Below are 17,013 nucleotides of genomic sequence, written 5' to 3'. Positions count from 1 at the left end.
GCTGAGTGTCCTTTTGGCTTTGGCCCAGCCATTTCACTCTTTCTGGCACTCCTTGGAAATTCCTTCTGCTCTTCCCCAGTAGTAAATTGGACACCTTCCGACCTGAGGGGCTCATCTTCCGGCGTCATATCTTTTAGCCTTCTGATATGTTCCGTGGGGTTTTCTTGGCAAGAATAGTGGAGTGGGTTACCATTTCCTTCTCCAGTGGACCACATTTTGTCAGAACTCTCTGCCATGACCTGTCCGTCTTGGGTGGCCCTGCACGGCATAGCTTATGGCTTCACTGAGTTATGCAAGCCCCTTTGCCACAACAAGGCAGTGAACCATGAAGGGGCATGAGTGCACAGACACATACAAATACATTCCATATAACGTTGCCCATTAGAGGCACTAGCAGCAATTTCCCATTGCTTTCTAAACATTCCCTCCATCTCCGCCATGCTGCCCAGCTTCCAGTGTTATTTCCCCCTACCCAGTTCACTTCCTGAAATTTCACCCATCTCCTCATGTAGGCATTTTAAAAAGAAAAGAAGAAGCCTCCATTGACTCCTATGGAGACTTTTAAAAATTCCCATGCTGGGGGAAGGGAGGAGAATTTTGGGAAGCAAGTGGTGGGGGGGGAGGTTTAAGCCTCCACAGTGTGCACTAGTCTGGATCTGAGTCAGGGCCATGCACACTTATTCTTGTGGCCCACCTGCCCCACTTATGACCCACAAGCCTAACACAGTCCACCTAATGTGTGTATCAGAAGTTCGTTTCCCAGATGTTCTGCATTTCCCAGATGTTCTGATGCACTTCTCAGCTCAAGAAGTTATCAAAATAAAATTTTAAAAATGTGTGTTTTGGGAAAGAAAATGTTTTAAAATGTATATTTAAATGAAGAGATTAAGGCAGAATCGGGACAGAATGAACTTATGGTGGAATATCTGAGTAAGTGACATTGACTGATTCACCAACCTTGATGTCTAACTAATATGGTAAATGTCCCAGGAAATCTGTACCATATTATTTATCTGCATGTATAGATCGGCTGTTATATTTTAGATTAATCTTTTTGCCAAGTGAGTGTAGAAGACTTCCCTATTGCACTAATGACAGAGTAGTTGACTGTTATGAGTAAAATAACCATCGTGTTCCTTTTGTAAAAAAAAACAAAACCTTTTAAAAATGAAAGCTTTGTTCCCCAGACTCCTGGGGCATCAAACTCAAATTTCTTTTCTTTTCTGTTTCTGTATAATTCTGTTATGTGTGATCTATGTGCTTCTTCCTCTGTAATTTTCATTTGCTTTATTGAGCTCTTTTTTTTTAAATGTTATGGGCCTGATTCATCAGCTGTGTAAAGGGTGACGTGGATGCAGTAACTCAGAGGTAGGCAAAAAACAAAGCGAAACAAAGGAAAGTAAGTGCCTATCTGAATGTTTAAAGCGATGGGATATGCAGTTAAAGCGATGGGATATGCAGTATTGACAACAGGGTGTTTTCTGGGCTGAAAACCAGAAGCGGGGCACATAGAGGAAATTCAAATGGGAAAGTGGTTGATATCTGGCATAGTTTACAAGCCAGACTGCACAGATAGAAATGCATAATTGCATATCCAAACTATATGAAATTAGAAAGCCAGTGTGGTATAGTGGCTAAAGTAGCCTTCCCCAACCTGGCACCCTCCAGATGTGTTGGACTACAGTTCCCATCACTTCCAGCCAGCACGGCCATGCCAGCATGGCCTGCTGGGGAAGGCTGGGTTAGATTAGATTAGGACTGGGGAAACTCAGGTTTAAATACCCCTCAGCCATGAAACTCACTGGGTGACCTTGGGCCAGTCACTGCCTCTCAGCCTAACCTACTTCACAGGGTTGTTGTGAGGATAAAACGGGGGGGGGGGCATGCTATGGTTGCTACCTCAAGTTCATTGGAGGAAAGTTGGGATAGAATGTAATAAATACATCTTAATTTAACAATGAAGTTTTCAATGCACTTCCCATACATGATTTCAGTTATCCTTACCTTAACCGTGTAATGGAGGTCAATATTATTATCCCCATAATGCAGGTGGCATGACGCTAAGAATGAGTATCTTACCTACCTTGACCCATTTCAATTTGGCTTCAGACCCAGTTTGGCTCTGAAACAAATGGATGAACTCAGCCAGGGCAGAGACAGGGGAAATAGTGCATCCCTGCTTATTCTCCTGGATATCTCAGCAGTTTTTGATAGTATCGACCATGGGATCCTGTTGGACCATCTCTGGGGGTTGGGAGCATGGTGAAATGGTGGTTCCACTCCTATCTGTAGGATCCTTTCTAGAAAGTGACATTGGGGAACTTTTGCTCGATCCCATGGCAATTGTATTATGTTATCCCACAGGGTTCTGTTTTGTCCCCCATGCTGTTTAATATCTATATCAAGTTGCTGGGAAAGGTTATCAGGGGATTTGGGGCAAGGTGTCAGCAGTATGCTGGTGACTCCCAGCTCTATTTGTCCTTGCCATCTGAATCACATGACACCATGCAGGTGCTGGAATGGTGACTGCTGGCAGTAATACATTGGATGAGGGCTAATGAATCCCAATAGGACCAAGTTCCTGTGGGTGGGTGGTTCTTGGGTCCGGAAATTGGGCAGATGGCCTGTTCTGGATGGGGTTGCATTACCCCTGAAAGAGCAGGTGTGTAGTCTGAGGGTACTCCTTAATCCAGCTTTTCATTGGAGGCCCAGGTGACCTTATTAGCACAGAGCACCTTTGCCTAGTTTTGGCTGGTGTGCCAGCTACATCTGTTCCTGTGCTTAATAGCTTAATCACAGTGACTCATGTTCTGATAACTCGTGTTTTGATTATTGTAGTGCATTTTACATGGGGCTGCCCTTGAATACGATCCAGAAGCTACAGTTGGTACAAGATATGGCAGCCAGCTTGCTGACAGGGGCAGCTGTCAAGGATGATATAACATCAGGTTATGATAGTTTCCAGAAACGATCTGCATTGGTTGCCTACATGTTTCTGGGCCAAATTCAAGGTGCTGGTGTTGATTTACAAAATCCTAAATAATTTAGAACCCAGGTATCTGAAGGAATACCTCTCCCTGTTCCAGCCTGCCTGTCCTCTGAGATCTGTGGGGGAGGCCATCTCATCCCACCACTGGGGGAAGTCCAATGAGTGATAATATGAGATACCATCATCTCCATGGTGGCACCATGACTTTAGAATGGCCTTTCCCAAGAGACGTGTCTGGCACCAACTTTACTATCATTTCAGTGCCACGCTAAGACCCATTTATTCACTAGGTGTGATGAGTGGTTAGCTCTGCTGCTGACTAATTGGTTCATTTATTAATTTATTTGTTAGATATTTTAATGTTATTAGTGCTGTGCAGAAAACATCTCCCACATTTTTTCAACCATTCTCATTCAATTTAATAGAAAAGAAATAGCTTTCGAAAATAAATTCAAAGGAGAAGAAAATTTGAGATAAATTCTCATGGGTTGAGTTCAGAGTTCTGGAGATAATTCCTCCCATAGAGCATTTTCAAACCAGAACAGGTAGGCAGCATGGTGGCTGCAGAGCAATGGAGAAATGTGTAATAGACAGAAAAGTCACAGAGCACTCTCGGCCACTTCACAGTGATTAGGTAAGCTTAAAAACACCATGAAAAGCAATTCAAAATAAATCATAAAATGCTCCGAGAATGAGGCAGAAAAACAGAAGCCTCTTCCATGGGGGAAGAACATGTTCAGGAAATTGGGGGACAGAGTTTGGCACAGTAGTAGCTCCGGACCTGGACACAACACTGGCCCCCTCACACCTGCTTTGAGGGAAGTGGTGGTATTATAAGCAACTGCATTAGGATACAAGATGTATCCACCACAATCACCCCTCAGAAACTAACCTTTTGAAGACCCCAGGGAAGGTGCTGAACCCTGAAGAATGACAACTTAAACTCAGTCAATTTTTTTCAGAAGACATCTTCCTCAGAAAAGTTCTGAGATGTTCCCTTTCTTACCCCATAGAAATAAAAGGTCAATTTGCAAGAATTTATTCACATTTTATTCACCATTTTTTGTGTGGTGGCTGCCTCCCCTGTCCTCCCCACAATGCCCCAGAACAATGCTAGCCATGGGGCATTATGGAGGATGACAAAGCTGCCAACGCCATTGACACTGTTGCCACTTGCAGCAGCAGTGCAAACCCCCCCAAAACCCTTAAGAAGAAAGAAAAAAAGTGATGTTACAACCCCTTCCAGTGATGAGCTGCACCTGTGAGAAACCGTTGGAGAATTTCTCCTCCCTCTGGAGAAATTTGGTAAAATTTTCCTTCCAATTTATCTGCCCACATAGGGTGGGAAATTTTGAGAGGCCATTTGCAGACAGCTGTCTGTAGCTGTTACCCACCCTGAGATTTTCTATGAAGGCTGGGATATAAATAAAAATAATAAAATAAGGCCAAGGAGTAAGTTCATGGCAGCAGCAAAATTTAAAGCAGGGACTTCCTGATTTATAGCTCATTCTCCTAGTCATTGTGTTACAACAGCTTCTTCAGGGGCAACCCAATTTATTCATTCAGGTAACTTTATCTGTGACAGAAATGAATATATTGAGTAGCCCTTCCATAGCACCTGCTGGTTGTCTCTTATTTCCTCCGTTCATTGGCACTGTCCTCCATTTTTGTTCATCCAAGTCAAATGTCCAGCATTTTTATATCGGATCCTAGATAATGCTTCCCTTCTTTAAATGATCAGGCATATGTTGTCCATCCATCAGGCATAAGCTAAATGTCTACAGGACACTTCTCTACTATCAGCATAATTCATAATTCTGAAGTCTATCATGTGATCCATGAATGATGCTCTTGATCAGCATCTTAGGGCACAATCCTATGCATGTGTAGACAGAGAAAAGGCCTACAACTCCTAGCATTGCCAGCCAGCTGGCTAGGGAATGCTGGGAGTTGTAGGCCTTTTCATAAACATGCATAGGATTGCGCCCTTACATTATTAAAATTGCAGACCATAACCTAAAAAAGGGGCTAATTTTCTCTTAGACTTGGTAGCTTGCGGAACGCATGAGTAGTAGCCAATGGACAGCAAGAGTCTTTGATGTGCTTTTGTTACCATTCACCAAGTTTGCTATTAATTACAAGTTTCCTTACCTTGTGACACATAATTTCCTTATATTAAATGTAACAATATGCTTGATGTTATGATTATTCTAGAGACAGACTGCTTTATGACCATGCTTTTCAAGCTAAAACGTGTTAAGTATACCTGTGGAAGGTCTGAAAATAGAATAAGTAAAAGGAAGCCGCCACTTTGAATAGGTATCCATGCAGTATAAAAATAAACAATTAGTAGTAGGGGGAAAAAAAAGCTAGTGTTTTGAGTACACTGTCTACTATAAGGCTACAGTTCTGATAAGAGATTCATCAAAAATAAGTGGATTTGCAACAAGGGAAAGAGATTACTGGGCAGAGAGATATTTGATTAATTCAGATCAATTGTTTTTAAACTGTCTTCCAAGGTATGGTGGGTATCCTCAGAAACTGATCAGGTGTTCCTCAATGGGAACAAGTAATGGTGGAGAACGTTCCTTAAAAGAGAGTTCATCCTCCACTACTGATCATCCCCTGCAGTGTGCAACCACAGGAGAGCACTGGACATATTCTACAACATGAGGTGGATGATGGCTACTAGCTTAGATGGCTTTAGATGGGGATTAGACAGATCTACGGAGGATTGGTGTATCAGGCTATTAGCCATGATGTCTATATGGAATCTCAAGGTGCAGAGGTAGTATGCCAAGTAAAAACAATTACTGGGGAGCAGCACCTGGAGAGTTACTTTCATGGCCTACTCATGGGTTTCCCAGAAACATCTGGATCAGAATGTCAGGAGCTGCCAGAGTTCAAACTGGGTAGCTTGAGGTATGTGCTTGGCATCCCCATGTTGTTGGAGCATTTGGAGCACCCTCAGGTCCTAGACTGGCCCCACCCATCCAAGCTGGCCATTGGGCCATTCTGGACAGGAAGGAATATGAAAGGACTTCCTGTCTGAGTTATGTGTTGTCAGGGCTCCCTTTTTGCCTGGCTGAGAACTAGGGGTGTATGGATTACTCTCCCCATTCCAGTCTGGGGCGTCCATGGTGGGGGGGGAGGCAATCTGTCCCTCCCACCAGAATCCTCCCCAGCCAGCTCCACTCCACAGCAAGTCTGCGGAGCTGCCAGCTGGGGCAGCCAGCAGCTGGACCTCCATCCGCTGCTGGGCTGCGGCTGCAAATGCTGCTACAGCGGCTGCCATTTGCATCCCTGCATTAGCCATGATAGGCTACATATATATTTATGTAGCCTATCACAGCAAAGAGCAGGGACACAAATGGCGGCTGCTACACCATTTGCATCCCTGCTTTTTGCTGTGATAGGCTACATAAATACTTACATAGACTATCACGGCTAAAGCAGGGACGCAAATGGTGGCCGCACACCGGGGTACCCATTTGCGGCCGCAGACCAGGAGCAGCGGATGGACTGGACAGCCGACACCAGGTAGGGTCCGTCCTGGGACAATTTTGTGGGGTGGTGGTGGGGATTGCTCTGTTCCACCACGGCTCTGGGGGGGGGATTCTAAAGAATCCAGCCTCACTGGAGTCTGTGGCAGAATTCTCTAACATCCCTACTGAGAACTCCAAGAGCCAAATCAACACTCAGACCAGAGGCTGCTTTTCCAAGGCTTTAATTCCATATACTCTAATGAGGCATACAGATGCAAATTGCTAGAGACTACAAAAGAAACAGCCTTCAGGGAGTTCACAGGGAAACTATGAAAGTTGATCTCCGTTTGGAAAAAAAGGTGGCAAGCTCTCTTAACTTAAGGGGTGAGAGGGGAAGATCTCCCTCTCTCCTGTGACACAGCCGGGCACAGCTGTTGACACTGAGCCAATCGAGCAGAGTGCCAAAGTTCAGCCCGTGCGACTTCCCACTTGTGCCTGCATCTGCGTCTTGCACCTAAGAGTTCAGGTTGTTCTTCTCTTGCCTCCCCTTGTCCTCTATCACTCCCAGGGATGTGTGAAAGGGGGGTGGGCTCTCCGTGCAGCTGTGCCTCTGAAGCCTGGGAAAGTTCCTCCCCCACATGTAGCAGCTCTTCCTCAGGATCTGAGGTACTCTGACACTCCATATGCTCAGGGGCAACCCTGACACGCATTGTCTGAGCAACCAGGATTCTGAGCAACCAGCTGTGATGTATTCTTGTGTGTACTTTGGTTGGTCCCTCAGTCCTGCCTATGGACCCGCTCTTTGGCTTCAGCTGCCACACTCTGAGCACATGTGAGGCGACGGCAAAGCACAACAGGCCTGGTCAGTGGCATTGCTCTGCATGAATTATTTGCCCTAGAACATGTCCTAACATTTCCTGCAGTTCAGCAGAAAATCTGCAAAGGTTTCTCCACAGATGAGTCTCTTTGAAAAAGGTTTCCCAAGGACAGAATGTTCAAAAACCACTGATTTGGGGCCAAAGCACAGCAGTGGCTTTCAAACATGCTATCTTCAGGGATCCCTTTTCAAACGGAAGCAAATGGATTACTATTTGGCACTATATATTGAAGGCACCCTCCCCCAATCTGGATTGGGACCACAGCAGAGAGAAAGGGGTGAGGCGGATAAGACCCTATGCTTTTACAGGAGAGTAAAAATGAACAAAAGACATTGCTGCTTGCTACGTCTTCAACATACGGTGTGCTTTGAGCTCAGTAAACTTATTGAGAATCCTAGAATAGTAGGGTTGGAAGGGGCCTATAAGACCATCGAGTCCACCCCTCGAGAATCTTTGGGTCTATGTATTAAAGAAATTTGATTGTGTTAACAAGGGACTCAGTAGGGACTATAGTTTCTATGCACATTATAGAGACCTTCAGTGTGTTTTGTGGTTTGTAACACTACAGTCACTTTAAGAGAAAAGAATGCTTGCTGCAGATGTATCTGTTTAACTAACCCTGTTCAGGCATTCTCAATCGGTGTTGATTAAACACATGAGGGGAATGTGTTAGCCCTGCCCCCCTCCATTTTCATGTCTGTTCCCCTCTACACATGGAAGGTGACTTTATGAAGAGGAGAGCCTCCTCTATCCATGTTGGGTCTCTCCACACAATCTGGAATGTTGATTTTCTAGTGTTCCAGATCACATGGAGAGCCCCCATGGATAGAGAAGGCTCTCCTCTTCATAAAGTCACCCTCCACATAAACTGCCCTCCCTCTCATCATGTTTTTAATCAACACAAATTCAGAATGCCTGAGTAGGGCTAAGATATTTTCAGACTCAAAGCCTACAGTTCTTATAGCATCTGATGAAGTGGGTTGTAACCCACCAAAGCTCTTGCAAATTTATTAGAACATCTGAACTAAAACAGTTAATCTATATGTGTGCTACATTTATAGTAGCACACATGTAAACAGAAGGCTAACGTAGCTACGCTATAATATTTATGTATTAAAGGTAGTTAGTGTAGATTAACCTTTCCTTGCCATTCTTCAACCATTGTGGCTCAGCTTGGAGATCACAACAAACCAGGGTTTTCTTTGCTGTGAATGAAGTGGGAGCAGGTGAGCATGCTAGCTCCCAGCCCCAGTCACTCTCGCTGGGAATAAACCATGGGCTACAATTCTGGATTGTCTCTCCCCCAATAATCCAGAAATTTCAGTTCATGACATGCTTAATAACTCAAGGATGGAGCATCCCTGGGTCATTTTGCTCGCCCCACTTGCAGTGGGAGTGATCGGGCAGTGAGAACCAGCATGTTCAATTACTCCTGCCTTGTTCACAACAACCCAGGGTTTAAAAAAAACCAACAACTCTGGGTTGTTGTGATGTGCGAACCAAGTCCCTGTTTCCATTCCCTAGTAGTACAGTTTTTAAAAAAGCAACATAAGGATGGATTATTTTTTTTTGTTCATGTCATCTTTGTCAGCTGATTCAAATTACCATAGTGAATATATAAATTACAAACAACAGTTGTAAGTATTCCTGGTTAACTAATCTGGAATAAAGAGTTGTGATCCTGTGTATGCAGCCTCAGAAGGATGTTGGACTAGATGGATCATTTTGACTGCCCTAATAATGCTGACCTTGCATCCCTAATTTCTTTATGAGTGCCATATAACCTTTTATCTCCTCTGTTTTTTGCAAATTCAGCTCATCTTTCGATTTGGGCCTCTGGGTTCTACTGCAGCAGCCCAAACTGAGGCAAAGCTCAAATGCCCACTGTCTATGAAGAGCAATATAAACACAAATCATCTTATGACTACATGAAAAATATTGTATAGAGATAGAGTGGCATGTGATTATGTATAATCTGATGCACTAAGGGCTGTAGAACTGATGAAACAGCAGCATAACAAGATTGCATCTGACATCAGGGAATAATTACTATGATCATGCTCTGATGGCCAGTCTCACATTGAGATAGGTGAGCCTAGGAGCTCACTACTAAACAATACCTCCTAAAGTGGGTCTAATGGTAATGTGCAGAATCAACCTGCGATTGTGATGTACTTCCCACTTAGAGGGTTCTTGAGCCCAGGTTTGAGCCCAGACTCGAACTGAGTAACCTCTGAGCATGCTTGTCATTAACAAACAGTGTTTTTTTGAACTGGCCCTCATACACACACACACATACACACACACACACACATACATACACACACACACACACACACACACATACACTGTTGTCATGAAATTTTATTTTATTTTGAAATAAAGTTAACAAAATAAAGGTAACCAAAAGAAACAAAAGTTAACGAAAACAAAGTTAAAATAAATAAAAATAAAGTTTTTTATTTTAAAAAATAAAGTTTTTATAAATAAAAATAAAGGTAACAAAATAAAGGTAACAAAAAGAAGAACACACATAGTAATAAATCAAGATCATTAAAGAAACAAAGGAATTAAGTCATTATAATTCTTATTCTGTTACCAATATGCTTATGGAACATCTACAGTAGAACTATCTAAGTAGGAGCTCAGTATCTAAGGAAAGGATTTTTTTTTTAAATGCAGCATATAAAAGGATCATGTGCACAAGTGTCTGTTATTTTGTTTGTATGTTCATATTACTCAGAAAAAATATAGGCAACTGTTGTTGTTGTTGTTGTTGTTGTTCAGTCGTTCAGTCGTGTCCGACTCTTCGTGACCCCATGGACCATAGCACGCCAGGCCTTCCTGTCCTGCGCTCTCTCCCGGAGCGTGCTATAGGCAACTGTACTTTGTTGGAATTTGATCAAAAGTTTGCAGGACTTCAATATGGGAAATAAATGAAAACCATGGTGCCATAATATCTTTCTTAAAGTTAGGATTCCTTCCTTTCTGTACTTGCTGAGTAAATATGTAAATAGTCATAGTCTCCCAAATTTTATCAACCCATTGCTCTTTAGTTGGTTGCTTTGGAGACTTCCAATTACACACTGTACATGACTTTGCAGATGTATGCAGTTGCTTAAGGTTTTATGCAGGAATCCAGGATCATTAGGTTCAAAAAAATGAAGCAGCACAGCTTTAGGAGTTACCAGTGGTCTAGTGCGAAGAATTCCTGGCACTTAACAGCAGTTTGCCCTTCTTATATATATTTTTTACTTAAGACTGACTACGTCCTTAGTGGATCTGGAACCTCCTTGTTGCTTTGCTGTTGGGCTGCTTTACACACAGATATGAAAGACAGTCTAACAAAAGAGTAATTTCAAAATATATTTAGTTGCTAAACATTTCGGCTTCTGCCCTGCATCAGTAGCTGTGATGTTAAATGGATATCAAGAGTGGCAGTTTGGAATGCTTGGAGATGAAAATGTCTCAGGAAAAAAAAAACAGACGTGTGAGTGGTTGAAAGCTTATGAATTGTCCTCCAGATTAAGGCCATATGGAGCTGGAGTCCTGAATACACACTCATGTACATTTTCCTTTCTGTCAGGCATGTCAGTGTCCACACACAACACACACTAGGGGTTGATGGATCAGTCAGTTTTGCTTTCTCTCAGATATTACTTTTTTAAATCTCAAGTTCTTTCCATCTGGTTTATGAAGAAATTTAAGGATTTTGACAAGCTCGTATGAAAAAACAAACTGAATGGAAATCTCACTCATTTGCACTGGCCAGGTTCAATAGGTACAGCATGGAAAGGAACAAATTAACTGGGTCTGTATGATTGCACAGTTCATCATGTCTTATTTAAGCCACGACAAGTTGCAGTGCCCATGGATGCCATTCTGAAAATTCAAGCCACAACTGTGGCTTGTTGTGTCATCCAAACCAGGTGGGGGTGCATTGTATGAGGGTTAAACAACCATTGAATAACCCTAAAACAGGCCATAGGTTCTGTGAGGGTTGTTGAAGCCTTGTAAAACCCACCCCAGCTGGGTTTGGATGACATAAGTAGCCATTGTCACAGCCTGAACATTCAAAATGGCCACCAAGTGCACTGCAGCCAACCTTAGCTTAAATAACCCACAGTGGGCTGTTCGAGTGTGTGAACAGGCCCAGTGTATCTGCTTGCCATGTAGCTGTTAAAGACAAGGAGTCTGTCAGAAAAAAGGGGTTGCTTGCAACTCTAATTCAGCTCTGCAAACGTATCTGACTACACGGCGATTCAAAGCCCGACTTTTAAGATCTAAGCAGCACTCAAAGCCCTCTGCCTGGATGGATGAATCTGTCAGTTTCACTTTCCCCAACATTTGAGTTTTTTAAATCTCAAGTTCTTTCTGTTCCGTTTATGAAGAACTTTTTGAATTTTGGGAAGTTCTTATGAAAATCAAACAAAATTCTCACCTTCCCCCCCGCACATGTTATTTGAGTGCAATAAAGGAGAAATACCTCATTCCAGCAAATGATATGATGGTTAACTCCCCATAAGTCCTAAGAATATAAGAAGATTCAACTAAAGCTCCATCTAGTCCACCATGCCATTTCCAGCAGTGGTCAGACAAATGGAAGGTAGCCAACTGCTCTCCCCCTTGTTTGTCTGTAGTGCTGGAATGTGATTACATTTCCTCTGCAGACTTCCCCACCAACCCAGGGAGGTCACAAGTTGAGGGGCAGGGCTGGAGCACACATCCCCACTCCCCCACTCACTTACAACTTCTGAATGCCTGAACTTGGGCTTAAGTAACCCCAAGTTCTACCGGTATGACAGACAAGGAACATAGCAATCTTTGTGAATATAAACAGGTAGGGAAAAAAGTGTGCTTTTAAGGAATTTTGCTTTTATTTGAGATACAAATTCTCTCTGTCTCTCTTTCTCTCTCCCTCTCCTGCCCCCCCCCCATACCCTTATATTATTATATATAATTGGTAGCATTCAGTTAAGTACTAGATCTGGTTGATAATGCTTTGCCAGGTTTTGCAGAATACAGCGATGGTTTTATATGTGATCCTCGCATATAAGTGAAACGTAGCCAGTTTAATATTCCTAATAGTTACATTAAGGATGTGTTGTTGTTGTTGTTGTTGTTGTTGTTGTTGTTTTAAAAAAACTCCAATATATGTTTCCCACAACTTTTCTATGGATCACAGTATATCTTCATTCTTGTGTGTACAATTTAATCCTATGCATACCTACACAGAAATAAACCCAGCTGTGTTCAATGGGACTTATTCCCAGGTAAGTATGTATAGGATTGCAGCCTAAAGGAATCAATATGACCTCAATGTTCTACAGTGTTGGATGTACTATTTTCAGTTTACCCTGAAAAAAAGAACATTTATGTTGGGATACATTTGGAAATTAGGAATCTGGAATTTTTCTGGCATCCTTCAGTTTTCTTATTATTGTGCAGTAAGAAAAACACACATACTAACACCATATATAGATACTGGCATTCTCCCTCCACCCCCCCCCCCATATTGTTCATCATTTAAAAATGTATGTACAAGCACACATTGTGTTAAACCGCACAACAGGTACTAAGCAATCCAAAAGAAGCAGCCATGATAGAGACAAAAGAAACATGGAAAATGGTTAAGTGATGCACTGGGATTCATATAGTTTTATTTAATGCTTCAAGGTCTCAAGAAGGGTTGCTGTTCCCCAGTACCCTAAACACCCAGATATATTAGAGACCTAGTGAAATGCAACTATTAGTCCCTAAGGAGAGCTGGAATGGCAGCTGATATTGTTTCATGTTCTCAGCAAACAGAAACTGGAAGGGAAAATGAAGAAAAAGGGGGAAGGGGGGACAATACAACTAAATTATCAGCATTATTGAATAACTGGAAAGGCTGTCTTAATTTTAGTGATCTTCCATATAACTGCTAGTAACAATGAAGAAAATGTCTCCTTCCTTCGTGGGGGAAAAGAATGGCAGAACCTGGAGTTAGGCATATATGGGCATCTGCTTGGAACACAACACATTTTGCAATGTGTATGGTGGAAAGAAGGGTTGGTGGGGTCAGTAAATGCACAAACCAGAGCAATGATTCAAGATTTTTAAAAGGCTGCCTTAGGGTTTTCAAGTGCACTTTGGTATCTGCCATACTGATAAAAATAGAATGTCCATTACATTCCTCTCACATACATAGAGTTCTCCATCTTACAAACGTTTTCAAGTGGTGCCCCAATACTTAACAAATCCATTTACTTCTTCTGTTTTAGATGGTACGATATTTTGTATCTCACATAATTCTGCAGAATGAGAGCTAACAGTTGATACTACATAGAGTAGGTTACAGTGGTCTGTTTTGTCAATATAGTTTCCAGATTTGTCAAGTGTCCATTTTTCTTTTCTTTTTTTCTTTTATTCCCATTTGTACCATAATCACAACAACTGGGCCAGTGTGCTGTTTTTCTCTGAAGTGATCTAATTCTCTTGATAGAATCAACTCCTTGGCTTCTGACCCCAAGGTTTATCCACTCAGGAAACTAGTTTACTTCCGTACAAAACAGCACACCCCTACGATTAGCACTTAATTACCCTGAAGCCAGTAGCAGCTCTACTAAAGTTGAGTGTTTGGGCATAGGTTCTTGCAGATCGCATGCTACAAGGTTTCCATTCTTGGAGGTCAAGCCCCCCATCACCCTGGAAGTGAATGACCCAACAAAAATGTTTTGAATGGAGGAAGTACCAAGATCGGTCCCTGGAACTCCTGTTTAAAAGGTTCTCCAGCAGCAAAGAAGACCTCTCCTAGAGGCCTTGAAGACACAGCCAGTTTTGGGTTCGAGAGGTCTCCTGACAAAATACAGCTTGCTGCTCCCCCCATATCTGCCAACCCCACTAGGTCTCCTGCCACCTCCAGAGGGCTCACTGGTAGTGGTGGGTAGCAGTAGTGCCACAATTTGGAGAAAGTGCTTGTGAGGTGGCTGCCTTGATGCAGCATTGTTCCAGGGCAGTATGGACTTTTAAAAAAATGTTGGGCATTGCGTAGTAGTCCATCACTAGGTAAAAATGGAGTTGGGAGGCATGGGTAGGCAAGTTGGCCCAGCCTTGAGCACGTGTGAGCACCTGTAGGCTCTTGGGAGCTGCTGGAGGATACCAGGGTGAGCCCTCACCTTCTTGGAGATTGTCAACTGCAGTAGGCAGTACTGGACTTGATGGACCAATGGCCTTACTCAGTATAAAGCAAGTATATATATTCAAAATACCTCCCGTAGACTAGACATAGATCAGCACTATTGTGGTTAGTTAGAGTTGGACAAAAGGTCATCAGATACCTCTCTGATTAATATTGTATAAGAACCAGGCTTCTTACAAGATGTTTCAGGGAAAAGGTGGGTCTTGAAAACATCTGGAGATGGAGGTGGCACCATCTATAGCAAATACATCTAAAATGTGTTTAATTGTATAACAAATTATAGGACAGTTGGTCATAATTATTTACACCTTGAAAGACGGGAGTGACCTCAAAGATAGTGACCTGTGCAAGGATGGGCCTACCTGTTGTTCCAAAAGAGGTATGCTACTTATAAGTCCTGAATCATCCTGACTCTCTGATTCATGTAGTCTTCAGTCCACCCTAGCTATGTTTAATATACATAGTTTGAAGGGGGGGAGTGGAGTGTTTAGTCAGCACCTTAGACGCCCTGCAAACACAACAAGCTATCTAATATGCTCACTGGGTTTTTTTTGGTACATGGTGTATATATTTTAGGTGGTTATGATATCTCATTATCAAGTCATCTCTTAGCCACTTTGAAACTCTGACCACTTATTGTAATTAAAAAAATAGCCACCAGCCTTTCACAAAGCATGGGTGGTTATCACAAAGCATTGGCAAATATTCAGCTGCCATAATTACGTTCTACCTGTACATAATTGTGCATATACAATAATTATATTCCATCTTCATCCCCCCTGGCAGTTGTGTATGAGTATGTGACTCTTTGTTTCCTGTCTTGTCTGTTCTTTGTGAGATTTGTTTAGATAATGGCCATCATGGGGCCACCCTGAAGAGCTTAAAGTGAAGATGGATGTAGCATTCTAAGGGCAGTCACAGCAAGTTCCTCACTCAGGATGTACAACCAGCTTTGCTGGGTTTTTTCTTCTTCTTTTTAATATGTCATGATAAGCAGGTGTGTCAGCCATATCCTTCATGCTTCACAAAGGAGGTGCACCTTCATTATTACTTCTTTTTTAAAGAGGCACATATTTATTTACACATATTTATGCTTACATTATCTTACAAAGAAATTCACAAACATTTTTAAAAAGAGTGGCTAAACTACTCTGGCGATGAAAGGTTTGTTAATGATGTCATGTAGGCAACCAATAGGCAACCAGAACCCCCTCCCAGCCCAAACTGAACCATGCTGAAAATCTTTAGTATTGATTTTGAGGAGAACAACAGCATTATTGAACCACTTCTACATCTCTTAAAATGTTGAAATGTTCCTTTCCCTGATTAGAATCTTCACCTGCTAGGGGGTAATATGGCGGCCCAGCTTCTGAAGAGGACGGATCATCTGGAGACCATTGTATTGATGCTGCAGCTTAGATTTCTAGAGTTAATTCAAGCTGTTAAGTTCTCCCAGTGGTCCTGGCACTGCACAGAAAAGGGGAAGAACAATGTGATTTCTGCCACCAGCCAAAAGGTACTTTGTAGCTTTTGTATTGTTTTTAACCTTTTGTAAGCCATCCTGGTGATCATTCCATTGAAAAATGGGGTATACATATTTCAAATAAACGAATTCACAAATATAGTCCCATGTGGCTTAGCCCCTACGGCCTTTAGATCTTATTCAATTTTTTTTTAAACCCTTCCAGTTTAAAAGGCCAGAGTTAAGGTTAGCTCATGTTGACTCAAGGTCCACAAAGCCAGGAAATGGGAAGCTAAGGCTGATGGCTCAACAGATGTGCCCTGTGATCAGTGCTGATGTTGTTCAATGTCACAAATTGTGCTTCCTTTACAACTTACCCTCCATGACCTACACTTTTCCTTGGTCTTTCAGGCTCAAATTCAGATGGGGAGGATGGGGTGCCTGGGACCAGCAAAGATGCCCCATGTTGTCCAAGTCATGTATTGCCTTATGAAGCATCTGAGACTTACTGTATTGCTAGTAATACTGTATTGTTCTATTCTTTCTGGCATCTGTGAATTTCAGAAAGATTGGTAAAGCTAGGGATGTTGGAGAAATCCTTCACGGACCCCAATGAGGGCAGATTCTATTGAATCCGGCCCCCCGAAGTCCGTGGAGGATTGAATCTCCTACCTCCTCCTCTATCGCGAAGTCCTCGCCAGCGGATCCTGCCTGCTGCCGGCTCTGAAGCCCTAGAGATATGGCCACCATTGCTGTATCGCCGGCTGGACTGACGAACTGAGGATGCAAATGGCGCCAAGCGTAGCGGATGCCATTTGAGTCCCTGTCCCTTTGCGCAATAGGCTACGTAAATGATTTACATAGCCTATCACAGCAAAGAGCAGGGACGCAAATGGCATCTGCTATGCTTGGCGCCATTTGCCTCTGCAGTTCGTCAGTCCAGCCAGCAATACGGCAATGGCGGCTGTATCACTGGGGCTTCGGAGCCAGCTGGTGGCTCCGTGGAATCTCCGCGAAGT

Source organism: Heloderma suspectum, chromosome 4 (genome assembly GCF_057233095.1).
Source record: "Heloderma suspectum isolate Gila_16-S chromosome 4, 16-S_ref, whole genome shotgun sequence".
Taxonomy (NCBI): domain Eukaryota; kingdom Metazoa; phylum Chordata; class Lepidosauria; order Squamata; family Helodermatidae; genus Heloderma; species Heloderma suspectum.
This window is presented reverse-complemented; position numbering follows the sequence as displayed.